Source organism: Peromyscus leucopus, chromosome 9, assembly GCF_004664715.2.
Source record: "Peromyscus leucopus breed LL Stock chromosome 9, UCI_PerLeu_2.1, whole genome shotgun sequence".
Lineage (NCBI taxonomy): Eukaryota > Metazoa > Chordata > Mammalia > Rodentia > Cricetidae > Peromyscus > Peromyscus leucopus.
In genome coordinates, this window is record NC_051070.1 from 38,903,537 (window position 1) to 38,915,826 (window position 12,290).

Consider the following 12,290-nt stretch of genomic DNA (forward strand, 5'->3'; position numbering starts at 1 on the left):
CAGGACTTGGGGAAGTTCTACTTGTTAAGGATTCAAGCTGCTCATGTGTAAATATATAGATATCTAAAATATTAACTTTTATTTTACCATTTTTTTCTAAGACTTGATATATAAACATAAAAGTATAGGATAATTTCACTATTACATCTCACTGATGCTAAAGAAAATTGGCTAAAATGTATTAGATGTTTATTCACATGTAATCTGTATGCATGATTATTTACACAATATAATGTTATAATACAGTAATTTAAAAAATATTTATGTCAAATTCTATGCTATTGAGTCCCACGAAATTATAACTGTTGTTCATTTGTGTATATTATTATTACATGTGGCACAAGCAGACATGTACTAAAATGACTGTAAAATGAGCATTATTAAATTGTTTTAAAAATTCATATATATTCTTTAAAATTTGAATTCTTCTTTAAAAATGATTTTTTAAAGACTTTAGGCAAATGTGGTGAAATTAGAATGTTAAAATATTCAATCTGAAAATTCACAAAAACAAAAAAACTGTAAAATTGTAATTATAAACAATAGATAATTGCAGTATTAATAACAGTGACAAATTTGAACTGGCAAGTAAAACACTAAGATATCTCAGTTTATTACACTTAATTTGGCATTTCTTAATAATTTGAAATGATAGAGCCATCAAATGAATAAATTTTCACATAAAAAGCCTGTTAAGAGGGCTGGAGAGATGGCTCAGAGGTTAAGAGCACTGCTTCTTCTTCCAAAGGTCCTGAGTTAAATTCCCAGCAACCACATGGTGGCTCACAACTATCTGAAGTGAGATCTGGTGCCCTCTTCTGGCCTGCAGGGGTGTGTGCAGACAGAACACTGTATACATAATAATAAATAAATAAATAAATCTTAAAAAAAAAAAAAAAAAAAAAAAAAGCCTGTTAAAGTAACACTGAGCAATTTCTTTTCTTTGGAAATGGGAGCTTTCCAAGACTCTTGCATACACAGGAAATCCCAGCAAGTGTTTCCCATAATTAATGACCTATTCAAACTTTTAATGCAATCTTCATAGCATATATAAAGTCCTTCAGGTTCAAATTCAGCATTTCATTAAAAAGTCCAAAGAATAACTAGTGGATATAATCATCATAAAATAATGGAACGTTAACCTTTCTCTCCTGGTCTCTGTCTCTCTGTGCGTGTGTGCGTGCATGCGTGCGTGCATGCGTGCGTGCGTGTGGTGTGTGTGTGCGTGTGTGTGTGTGTGTGTGTGTGTGCATGTGTGTGTGTGTTTTCATGTGTGTGCACATGTATGTGGAAACCAGAGGTTAATTTTTTTTTTTTTTTTTTTTTTTTTTTGATACAGAGTCTCTCACTGAACCCGGAGTTGACCATCTGGCTAGACTGACAGAGCTTCAGTAGCCCTCTATTTCTGTCTCTTCAGGGTCAGAATTAAGTCATGCACCATAAGCCTAGCATGTAGTGGGTGCTAGGGATTGGAATTCCCATCCTCATGTTTATTAAGTATGCATGTAACCAACTAAGTCATTTCTTCAATCTTCCAAAGGGAATTGGGATTATTTGGCCAACATTTCTATTATTTCAACATTTCATTTGGTTGAACTTTTTTTTTTAGTTGAATTTTTTTGCCCTTGTTTCTAGGAAGATTCTGAGTATCTATACACATGCACACATAGAAATACATGACTTCCACACTTGCACATCCAAATTTTTCCATGAATACTAATTCTATATTCCTTGAGACTTCCAGGAAGTCTACAAAATTGGCCTCCCCCTCTATGATACTATTATCCATAAGGGCATTGGAAATGTAATTTCTTAGAATTGAAATTTAATCAACATTCTCCATTTTGAAGCTGGATATTGGCATTATCATTCGTCAGCAAAGTAGATTGCATGCTGCCAGCCAAATTATTTCATGGTTGGTTAATTATATAGTGCTTTGCATCTCTGCATTTGGCTATCTTGGTCAGTAGCAATTACTACTCTAATGATAGACAGAGTGTTTTGCTTGATGCAGAACATCTCTTTAAAAACTTGTATGATGAATGCATGTGAAATCACTCCCTATATTCTCAGTAACAGCTTTATAGTATATTCTTTATTATTTTCTATTGGCAGGTTAAAGTCAGAGTATTTCAAATGTCTCTCAGAAGGTTTTGACACTTGAAGCATGGGTAAATTAAACTGTGTTTCAGTTTGTTTCTCTCATTTGAAAATCTCTATTTTACTCCCAATTCTGAGATGAATGAAATATATATTTAGGTAATTATATATAGTAAAACCAAGAAGAAAGTTGAACAAAATGTCCACAGCTATATTTTCCATTTTAGCTAGAGACATGCCAATTAAGTTTATTACATTTGTCAAGCTCAACACTTCCAATATTGATTATTCTTAATTTATGTGTAACATCTCATCATATTATTACTGGCTAAATGCTTCTCTCTGCTTTCTTGCCAAGTTTGATTGGCCCTCTATAAACTACAAAGGATTCAATGTAAACTTTTAAAATCATTTAATTGATCACAAATTATCATCTTTTATATTGCAATAAGCTATTTTTTGAAGTTATAACAATTTTGTAATTTTCACTGATGTTTTGTGTTTACCCAAATCTTCCCAAAAACCTAAATTCATAATCCAGTGCAAAAATGTGGGACTGGGCTGAAGCTAAGAAGAGTTTGAAGCATGCCTAAAACCCCTGATTTCCTCATGCTTAAAGTGGCAGAAGTTTTTGCTTCTTGTTTTTAAAGAAAGTTTTTATTCATTTTACATACCAATCACAGATCCCCTTCTTCCCTCCTCCTGCCCCTCCAGCCTTGCCCTCCCCCCAAAACTACACCCCCCATTCCCTCCTATAAGAAGATAAGGCCTCCCATGGGGAGTCAGCACAGCCTGGTACATTCAGCAGAGGCAGGTCCAAGCCCCTCTCCCTGCCTCAAGGCTGTAGGAGGTGTCCCACCATAGGTAGTGGGTTCCAAAAAGCAGTTCATGCACCAGGAATGGATCCTGATCCTACTGCTAGGGGCCCCTTAAGCAGATCAAGCTACACAACTGTGTAGCTAGAGTTTTCCTGCCTTGCCCACAGTCAGGACAAATCTCTGTCACCCGCCAGTCCCACAGCTGCTCAAACCCAACCAAGTAAACACAGAGACCTATATTGCTTTACAAACTGTATGGCCGTGGCAGGCTTCTTGCTAACTGTTCTTATATCTTAAATTAATCCATTTCCACAAATCTATACCTTGCCACGCTGCTCATGGTTTACCAGCATCTTTTCATGCTGCTTTTCCTGGCGATGGCTGGCAGTGACTCCTTCTGCCTTCCTGTTCTTCTTTTCTCCTCTTTGTTAGTCCTGCCTATACTTCCTGCCTAGCCACTGGCCACTTAGTGTTTTATTTATTGACCAATCAGAGCAATTTGACATACAGACCATCCTACAGCACAGCCAAGTGCAGACCATCTCAGACACCTGCACTCGGGCCTGTGGTCCTAATCATCCTCTATGCAGACCTGCTGGGTAAAGCCACGAGGAACCTGAGAACAGGCTCCCACAGGACATACAGAACATCCCACAGCACAACTGTCTTGCTTACAGGTGTTGAACTAAGTTTCATGAGTTCCCACTAGTTTGGTTTGGTTGTCTTTGTCGGTTTCCCTGTCATGATCTTGATGCTTCTTGCTCATAGAATCCTTCTGTCTCTTTGACTGGAACAGGGATGGAGTGGGAGAGCTAAGAAAGAGATACCATGATGGAGGGAGACATCATGGGGATAGGGAGAAACAGATTGCTAGAAAGTTCCCAGGAATCCACAAGCATGACCCAAGCTTAGACTACCAGCAGTAGTGGAGAGGGTGCCTAAACTGGCCTACCCCAGTAATCAGATCGATGAATACCCTGTCATATAGATCCTTCATTCAGTAACTGATGGAAGCAGATGCAAATATCCACAGTCAAACACCAGGCCAAGCTCTAGGAGTCCAGTCAACGCAGCAGGAGTTTGTTTGGCTGTTCCCCGACCTTGCTTAACCACCAACAGACCCCAGCCTATACGCTTCCACAGACTGATTTTAACCGGTGCATGTAGCAATTGATAAACTCGGGCTACGAGGAATGGTTGCTGGTTATCTGACCTCTGTAACATCCTGGGCTGGACTTCCTTACTTTTGTATATGAACCAGCAGGTTCCTTCCCCTGATGCTCCTGAGTATACAAATAAAGCGCCCTTGATGTTCTTGCCTCAACCAAGGTATGGATTCAACAGCCCTTCTTCCTGGGGTATAATTGAGCTGTACTCTAACACAGTCTCTTGGGTGTTCTCTCCTGACATACTCATGGGCAGGCCATGCCTGGCCTTGCTCCCAGTCCCCACTAGGGTTGGGCTAGTGCGTAATAGTCCAACAATACCTGCTCCACAAAGGACTGGAGTCCCACACACGAGCACAACTCTGAGGTTGCACACACAGACACACAGACACACACACAAATACGCACCAACAATGTGTATGACATATACTCAAATCACTGATAAATGTTAGTAACTTTGTTATTTTAAACTTTGTATCTTAGTTACTATGGCTTCTTTTAAAATATTATTTTTATTTTTATTTTTTTTATTTTTTTATTTTTTTGGTTTGTCAAGACATGGTTTCTCTGTGTAGTTTTGTGCCTTTCCTGGAACTCGCTTCTGCCTCCCAAGTGCTGGGATTAAAGGCGTGTGCCACCACAGCCCGGCTTGGCTGGAGAGATGGCTCAGCCATTAAAGCCTAGGCTCACAACCAAAAAAAAAATTATTTTTATTATTTTATTTTATGTGTATGCTATGTGTATTTAGCACCACATGCATGCCTCGTACCCAAGGAAGCCAGAAGAGGATATTGGATCCGGAGACTGAGGTATATATAGATGATTAGGAGCTGCTACGTGGGTGCTAGAAATTAAACCTGGGTTCTCTGGAAAAGCAGTACCTGTGCTGAACCACTATGCCCATAGGCACCACCATATGTCCTTTATAATTATTTCCTTATTGCATGGCATAGTTTGGATCAAAAGTGTATATAAATACATAGAGATCTGCCTGCCTCTGCCTCCTGAGTGCTGGGATTAAAGGCGAGCACCACCACTGCCTGCCTTTAACATAATACTATAAACTGTGTCATTGTGAAAATTAAAAGCAACAATTATAACAATGACATAATTTTATCACATGCAATAAAAGAAAAGCATCCAAACCTGCTTTGTGAGAGGAACATATAATTGTCAGTATTTTTTGATAACTAGGATTAATTATACACATTTAGATATCAACATAATATTTACCATATATAATTTGTCACACAAACATTTAAGCTTATGTAGATCCCATCTACCTCTTCTTCACTGTGCCATCCATGTGTCCCTCCCAGGGTCCTCCTTGTTAGCCAGCCTCTCTGGAGCTGTGGGCTGCAGTCAAGCCATCCTCTACCCCCCCATCTAGCATCCACTTATGAGTGAGTACATACCATGTCTATCCTTCTGAGTCTGGGTTACCTCACTCAGGATGTTATTTTCTAGTTCCATCCATTTGCCTGCAAATTTCAGGATGTCATTTTTTTTTTTTTTTTGTTTTTTTGTTTTTTTTGTTTTGTTTTTTTTTTCCTTTTACTGCTGAGTAGTACTCCATTGTGTATATACACTATATTTTCTTTATCCATTCTGTGGTTGAGGGGCATCTAAGTTGTTTCCAGGTCTGGCCATTACAAATAATGCTGCTATGAATATAATTGAGCATGTGTTCTTATGGTATGATTGAACATTCTTGGATGTATTCCCAAGAGTGGTATAGCTCAGTCTCAATGAAGATTGATTCCCAGTTTTCTGAGAAATCGTCACACTGATTTCCAAACTGTGCATCTTGATGTGCTTCCTCTATAGTGTTAAAAAAAAAAAACAACAAAAAAAACGGAAATTCTCTAGTTTTATTATAAGATAAAATCTTGATATTATTTTTGACTATTATATACTGACTAATTAAATAAAAATAATATATACTTTCTAATCTTTAATATTTTGCAGTAAGAGCATTTGAAATTTGCTCTAATGTCAGTTTTGAAGTGCAATCTATTATCAGCTATATCTACATACATAATATATTTCAAAAAATTTCTTTCTTTTACTGAGAATTTTGCATCTGCTGGCCATCATCTCTCAATTTCCCATTATCTCTAGCTTCTATAATTACCAGTCTATACCATCCTTACAAGATTTGAAGTTTAGATTTAGATTTCTCATATGTTAGAATACAAAGTATTTATTTGTGCATAGCTTTTTACATTTATAATAATTTAATAATAATTCTTCACTAACTCCACCTATATTGTTACAAATGATAATGATTTTTGTCTTTACATTATTCTATGGTGTCTTTACAACACATTTGACTTGTTCATTCATCCATTTATGGACACACTGATATTGTTTGGTAAAAGAAATCATCAATTAAGTGAAAAAGCAATTTATAAAATGTGACATATATAATATTTAAATATTATATATATTTACTTCATTCAAGCTTTAACTTGAAAAATTGAAATCAGCTTTAGACACTCTTTTTACCACTTTTGAAGCTTCCATTATTATAAAATAAGGAACTTAAGGAAATTTATTTTTATTTCCCTTTAAATGTTTTTCATCATCAGTTTATCAAGTGAAATCCTGTGAAGCTATAGTTTAAATCTATATATTCAATCTGGTCTCATTGACATAAGGAAGCCAGTCATGGTGGTACATACCTGTAATCCCAACACTAAAGAGGCAGAGTTGGGCAAGCAGGCAGAACTCTGAATTTATAGCCAGTTTGGTATACATAGAGACTTAAGGAGTTTCAAGCTACCTGAGTCTTCATTGTGAGAACCTTTAGTTCTTAAAAGAATGAGAAGGGGAAGGAAGAGGAGCAGAAGTGGGGGAGGAGGAGAAGAAGAAGAGGGAGGATGAGCAGAAGGGGGAGGAGGAAGAAGGGGAGGAAAGGAAAGAAAGAAAGTATAAATAAAAAATCCTGAAAGGAACCTGTCTGCAGAGACTGAATGTCTGGTTAGAATTTCAGTAAGGCAGACACTGGAATGCTTAGGTCCAGAGACTAATTACTTTATCTTGAACTAAGTTCTACCCCTTTGTAACAGCCATTCCAGCAACAACAGGCAACTAGCTTCCACCAACCACAAAGCAAGGGATACCATCAGTTAGCATCTTGTGCCTATAGGAAAGTTTCCCATAACTCAATGCATCTGTCTCTCTGATGTATTTTAAAGTCGCCTTGACTTAAAATTTTCTCTGTTCTGTAAAACTTTAAAAACCGTGTGAAGCTGCTTCAGTGTTGGAACATGGAATATGAGGTAATCTGAATCTATTCTCTGGCTATGATCACTCAGAATGTCTCCAGAATGAACTATCTTTTACTTCCTTTTGAATGAGAGCAATGGTTTTGCATCAACAAACGAAAGAAAAACAAAACAAAACAAACAAACAAACAAACAAAAAAAAACAGAAGAGCAAGGAATTTCACATCAAACAATTTACTCAAAACAAAATCCACTCTTTTCTTTCCTACTCTGGGTTTCTATATTAAGTAATAAACTGCTAGGACATACCGGAAAGAAAGCTAGGTCAGATGAAGTGAAAGAGCAATCCCAGCTCATGAGGTAGGACCCATAGTTGATGTTTCAATATTTTTTATATTCTTAGATTAATTTAAAGGCTAGCTGAGACCATGCATCATACATAGTCCGAGCTTCTCTCTCTCTCTACCTTGTGGTCTTCCTACCTCAGCTTCCCAAATTCTGAGAGGATAGTTTCATAAAGCAACAATTATTAATATGCTAAGGAAACTTTAAGAAATGCATAAATCAGAAGCTGAAATGTGAAAGATCAGGCAAAAACTGACATAAAAAAAAGATTGCAAGGATGAAGATGACTGAAAGAGAGAAAATTTTGTATCAAGATTTTGTCAACAAGATAAATGTTCCAAGACTGGACTACCAAGATAATTACAGTTAATACACTTTCATGTTTCAACTGTGAAAATCAAGCCTCATGAAAAATATCCTCCCATTGTTTTTTCTGTTAGGCATATATACAAGTATAAATGTTTTTATTGGAAAGCTTTTTCAACCAGATATATTGAATCATTTCCAAATATATTTACACATAAAATTATGTTGTGTTTTCTCTGAATGATTTCTCTGAATGACAAGCCTACTGTAAGAGAAAAACAATTGAAGACATTAAACAGATGTTTCAAACATGTGTTTACCAAAATGTGTTTCTGTGGTACTACAAACAAATCTGAGACTCCTATTAAAGAATATTTATTTTTATTTTGCTCTTTTAGATAAATGAAAACATGAACTAAACAACAATTACTTTACTGTTGTACTAAACTAGGGAAGGGCTTATGTTGGGGGGGGCACATGAAGGGGTGATGAAGTGAGAACATGGGATTACATATCATTATTTTATTACACCTGTTTCGGGAAAAACCCAGAGACCACCAAGGAGCTGGTTTCCGATGCAAGCACATAAGGGTCCTTTTATTGTCAAGTTCAAACCTGGGCTATCACTCGGCAGATGGAGAGAGGCCCAGGGGTAGAGAGTTTTTATAAGGAAAAACCACAAGCCGGGAATTACATGCTTTAGCAATTTGGGATTCGGTAGAAGGGACATGAGGCAAGGTGATTTTTTTGAAACTATTGGGCTAGACTTTCAGCATGAAACCACATTTGAAACTATTGGGTTGAGCTTTTGAGCAGGGAACTACAACTTGTTGGACAGGATTATCTGGGCTGCTCAGCAGGATTATCTAGATAGCTTCAAGGGCCATAAGTGCAGACAGAAGGTCTGCAGGGGCATACTGCTCTGTATCTGTTCAAGTTGTCATGGCACATTCCTGAAGTCCTTTGTGGAACTGAGCACAGCAAGTGGTCTAAGATGGTGGTGTTATGCCCAGATCATGGGAACCTCCAAAAGACCATCATGGAGACTGAATCCCACATGTAAAAGCAAAAAGCCTTTATTTCAAGCTCTGGTCTCTCTGTCTGTCTGATGCAGGGGTGAGAGCAGGGAGCCCTGAGCTCAGGTTGGGTGGGGTTTTTAATCATAGCAGAGGTTGGGGTGAGGGGATTTTCAGAGTTCAGGACCCTGATTGGCTGACAATTGTCTAGGGGTATCTGTAAAACAAAAAATAGGTGTGTGCTAGACTTTAGGACATCTGGCCACATTATATAATGGCTGGAATGTTTGGGATGTTAGGTACTTCCTCATCCCTAGGTGGATCCCTGTGTCTTATCAGCTTAAGGCTTTTCCTGGATCTGGGTGTTGCCAGCCAGTAAGCCTGTCACAGAAGCTGCGCCTAGGCCCCTAAGCCTGTCATGGCTACTGTGTGGTCAAGCTGTTTTGGGGCCCTCCACAGGTGGCCCTTCCCTAAGATGGAGTCTGTATTGCCTTCACAATATTTCATTATATACATGAATAAAAATTTTAAAGAGAAAAAAATAAGGAAAAAGAAAAACAATATTTAATTGATAATTCCTATATCCTACAAGAAGCTTTTTGTTCAAGTACAATCATGAGGTTTTAATCGCTGTATTGTCCTGTACTAGATATGTATGATTATCATTATAATAACGTTCAGTGAAGTAGGAATAAGTTTTGGAGCTATCGAGCCATCACTATTTAAAATCTGAACTAACATTGAAACACTGAAACTGATCTTTAGTCTGTGTCATAAACAAAATTAAATCTTCTTTATTTAAGAAAATTCTAACCTTTTTCTATAATTATTCCTGACTCCAGAAACTACAAATTAAATTAAAGAACAAAAGAATAAAAGAAAGAAAGAAGGAAGGAAGGAGGAAGGAAGGAAGGGAAGAAAGGAAGAAAGGAAAAAAGAAAGGAAGAAAGAAAGGAAGAAAGATGGAAAAATAATACATAGAACCCCTGGAAGACTTTGTGAAACATTACTGCAAACTCAGCTACCTTGAGTTGCTCTGGCCAAAGGGACATTAATATATTGAGAAAGCAAAATAAGCACTTGGGCTGAAATTTACTAATTACATTCAAATAAATGGCATCCTGCCACCAGTGGAAGACTCCAGTAGAATATGCAATTGGTGTTTGTTCCCAACTGTGGCGATAGTTATGCTGATTCACTCATTGTCTGCCTTGTGAATTGGAGAAGTGACTGACAGACTCATGATGCTGACTCAGGTAAGGATGTGGCCTCTAGTGACTACCAACACTGTTCTTCCCTTAAACAAGAACAAAAACAACCTCACTCGACATGCTTTAAACTGTATTTATATTTAATGGAATCATCTAAAATTAACTAAAGTACCCATTCTGACAGTTATCTACTTCCGCATAAAAAGACTTCATTTGCTAGAGTTTGTAGTTTAGTCTATGAGTTATATTAAACAGTGTAAGGAAGAAATATTCTTCAATTGCATATTTTTGAATTATCAGCTTTAGCATCAGACCTCATTCAAATTTCACTGACTTCAGAGTTTTTTATTGATATGAAATAATATGATAGTAAGAACAAATATGTTTTAATGACATATCTGCATAGTTCATTAGGCTTCATTCATTTTATTTGCAACATATTTTAATATTCACTTGGTAAATATTACAAGTTTTAAAGAGAGAAGTTTTGTTTAGACCTGCTGGCGGGGAGGTGTCTGTATCTCTTCCATTAAGAGATTTCTTTGAAGCTAAATTTCAGCAGGAATGGAGCCCTTCATCACTGTAATAAGGCAAAATAGGTCAAGCCTGCATGGGGCCAAACTAAAAGAAACCAATTTTCTAAATAGTTTTCCTAGCTGGAGGACAAACTAAAAAACAAACTAAAAAACAGTGCCTTTCTGGAAAGTTGCAATTGGTTGTAATAGAGTAAGGGAAAGGAAAAAAAAAAAGAGAGAGAGAGAGAAAAAGGGCTTTGCTGTCAAAATGGAAGGCAGCATTTCAGCAGGAATGAGAACATAAACCACCTTTATGGCTTCCTTCTGTCACTACCATCTAAACAAAGCAGATAAGAACCAGTGAGGAGGGTAAATGAAGACTACATACAACGCATTAACTAGGCTACACCTAATCTGTAGATGCATAAAATTATACATTCACATCTTTCTTTTCTATAATATTCTCCTCAATTCTTTGAGAAGTATATATATGCTTACAATATGTTTTGATCATATCTACTTCCCCGCTAACTCCTTCTAAATCCTTTTCCCAAATGTTTATTCTTTCGCTCCTTAGCTTTTATTGCTGGGATGAGACATCATGACCATGGACACTCTTATAAAAGAAAACATTGAACCAGAGCTGGCTTGCAGCTCAGAGGTTTAGTCCACTGTCATCAAGGCAGGAAGCATGGTGGTACACAGGCAGGCATGGTCCTGAAGAAGTAGTTTAGAGCTCTTCATCTGGATCCACAGACCACAGGCAGAAAGAATGAGCCACTGGGCCTGGCTTTAGCTTCTGAAACCTGAAATCTCACCCCCAGGGACATACTTTCTCCAATAAGGCCACACCTATTCCAACTAGGCCACATGTCCTAATCATTTCAAATAATGCCACTCCCTATGAGCTTATTGGGGACATTTTCATTCAAACCAACTCACTTAGTTTTTCTTTTGTTTTTATTTTTCTATAGAGTAAAATTTGTGTTGCCTGTACACCAATGGGTCTGTGGTAAATTTAACAGGGGCTAAAATTATAAAGAAAACCGACTCTACCACAGAAGTCATAATTGACATATAACTTCTTAGCTTGTGGAAGCAGCTTGTGAGTCCTACCTCCTTCAAGCTGGAATGTTGACTAACTTCGTCGGGTGTTCATCTTGTACAAGCAGCAACAACTGCTGTTGTAACAACTGTGGAAAGACATCATTCATCTTGTATTTTTACTGAGGCCATTTCATGTTTAAAAGTGCCTTACTCTAAGTACTCAGAGCTATAAATAAGTGCTGAATCCCTGAGTGTAGTCTGAGCTGGCTAGAATAAAGACTTTGAATTAGCTATAAACTCTGTCTGAGCAGTCATCTCTTGTGGGTTCCTAGCAGCACCGTGAGTTCATGAGTATGATTGTCTTTTCTTTTAAGATATAAGCTATTTTGTTTGGTTTGTGTTAGTTGGGTTTTGAAGAACTGGGATCAAATTCATAGTTTCCAGTAAGGTAGGCAAATGCTTCACACGAAAATAAATTCTAGGACCTCAGAATTAAATTTAGCAATAAGCAGATTTTTGTTATAATGATAATATAA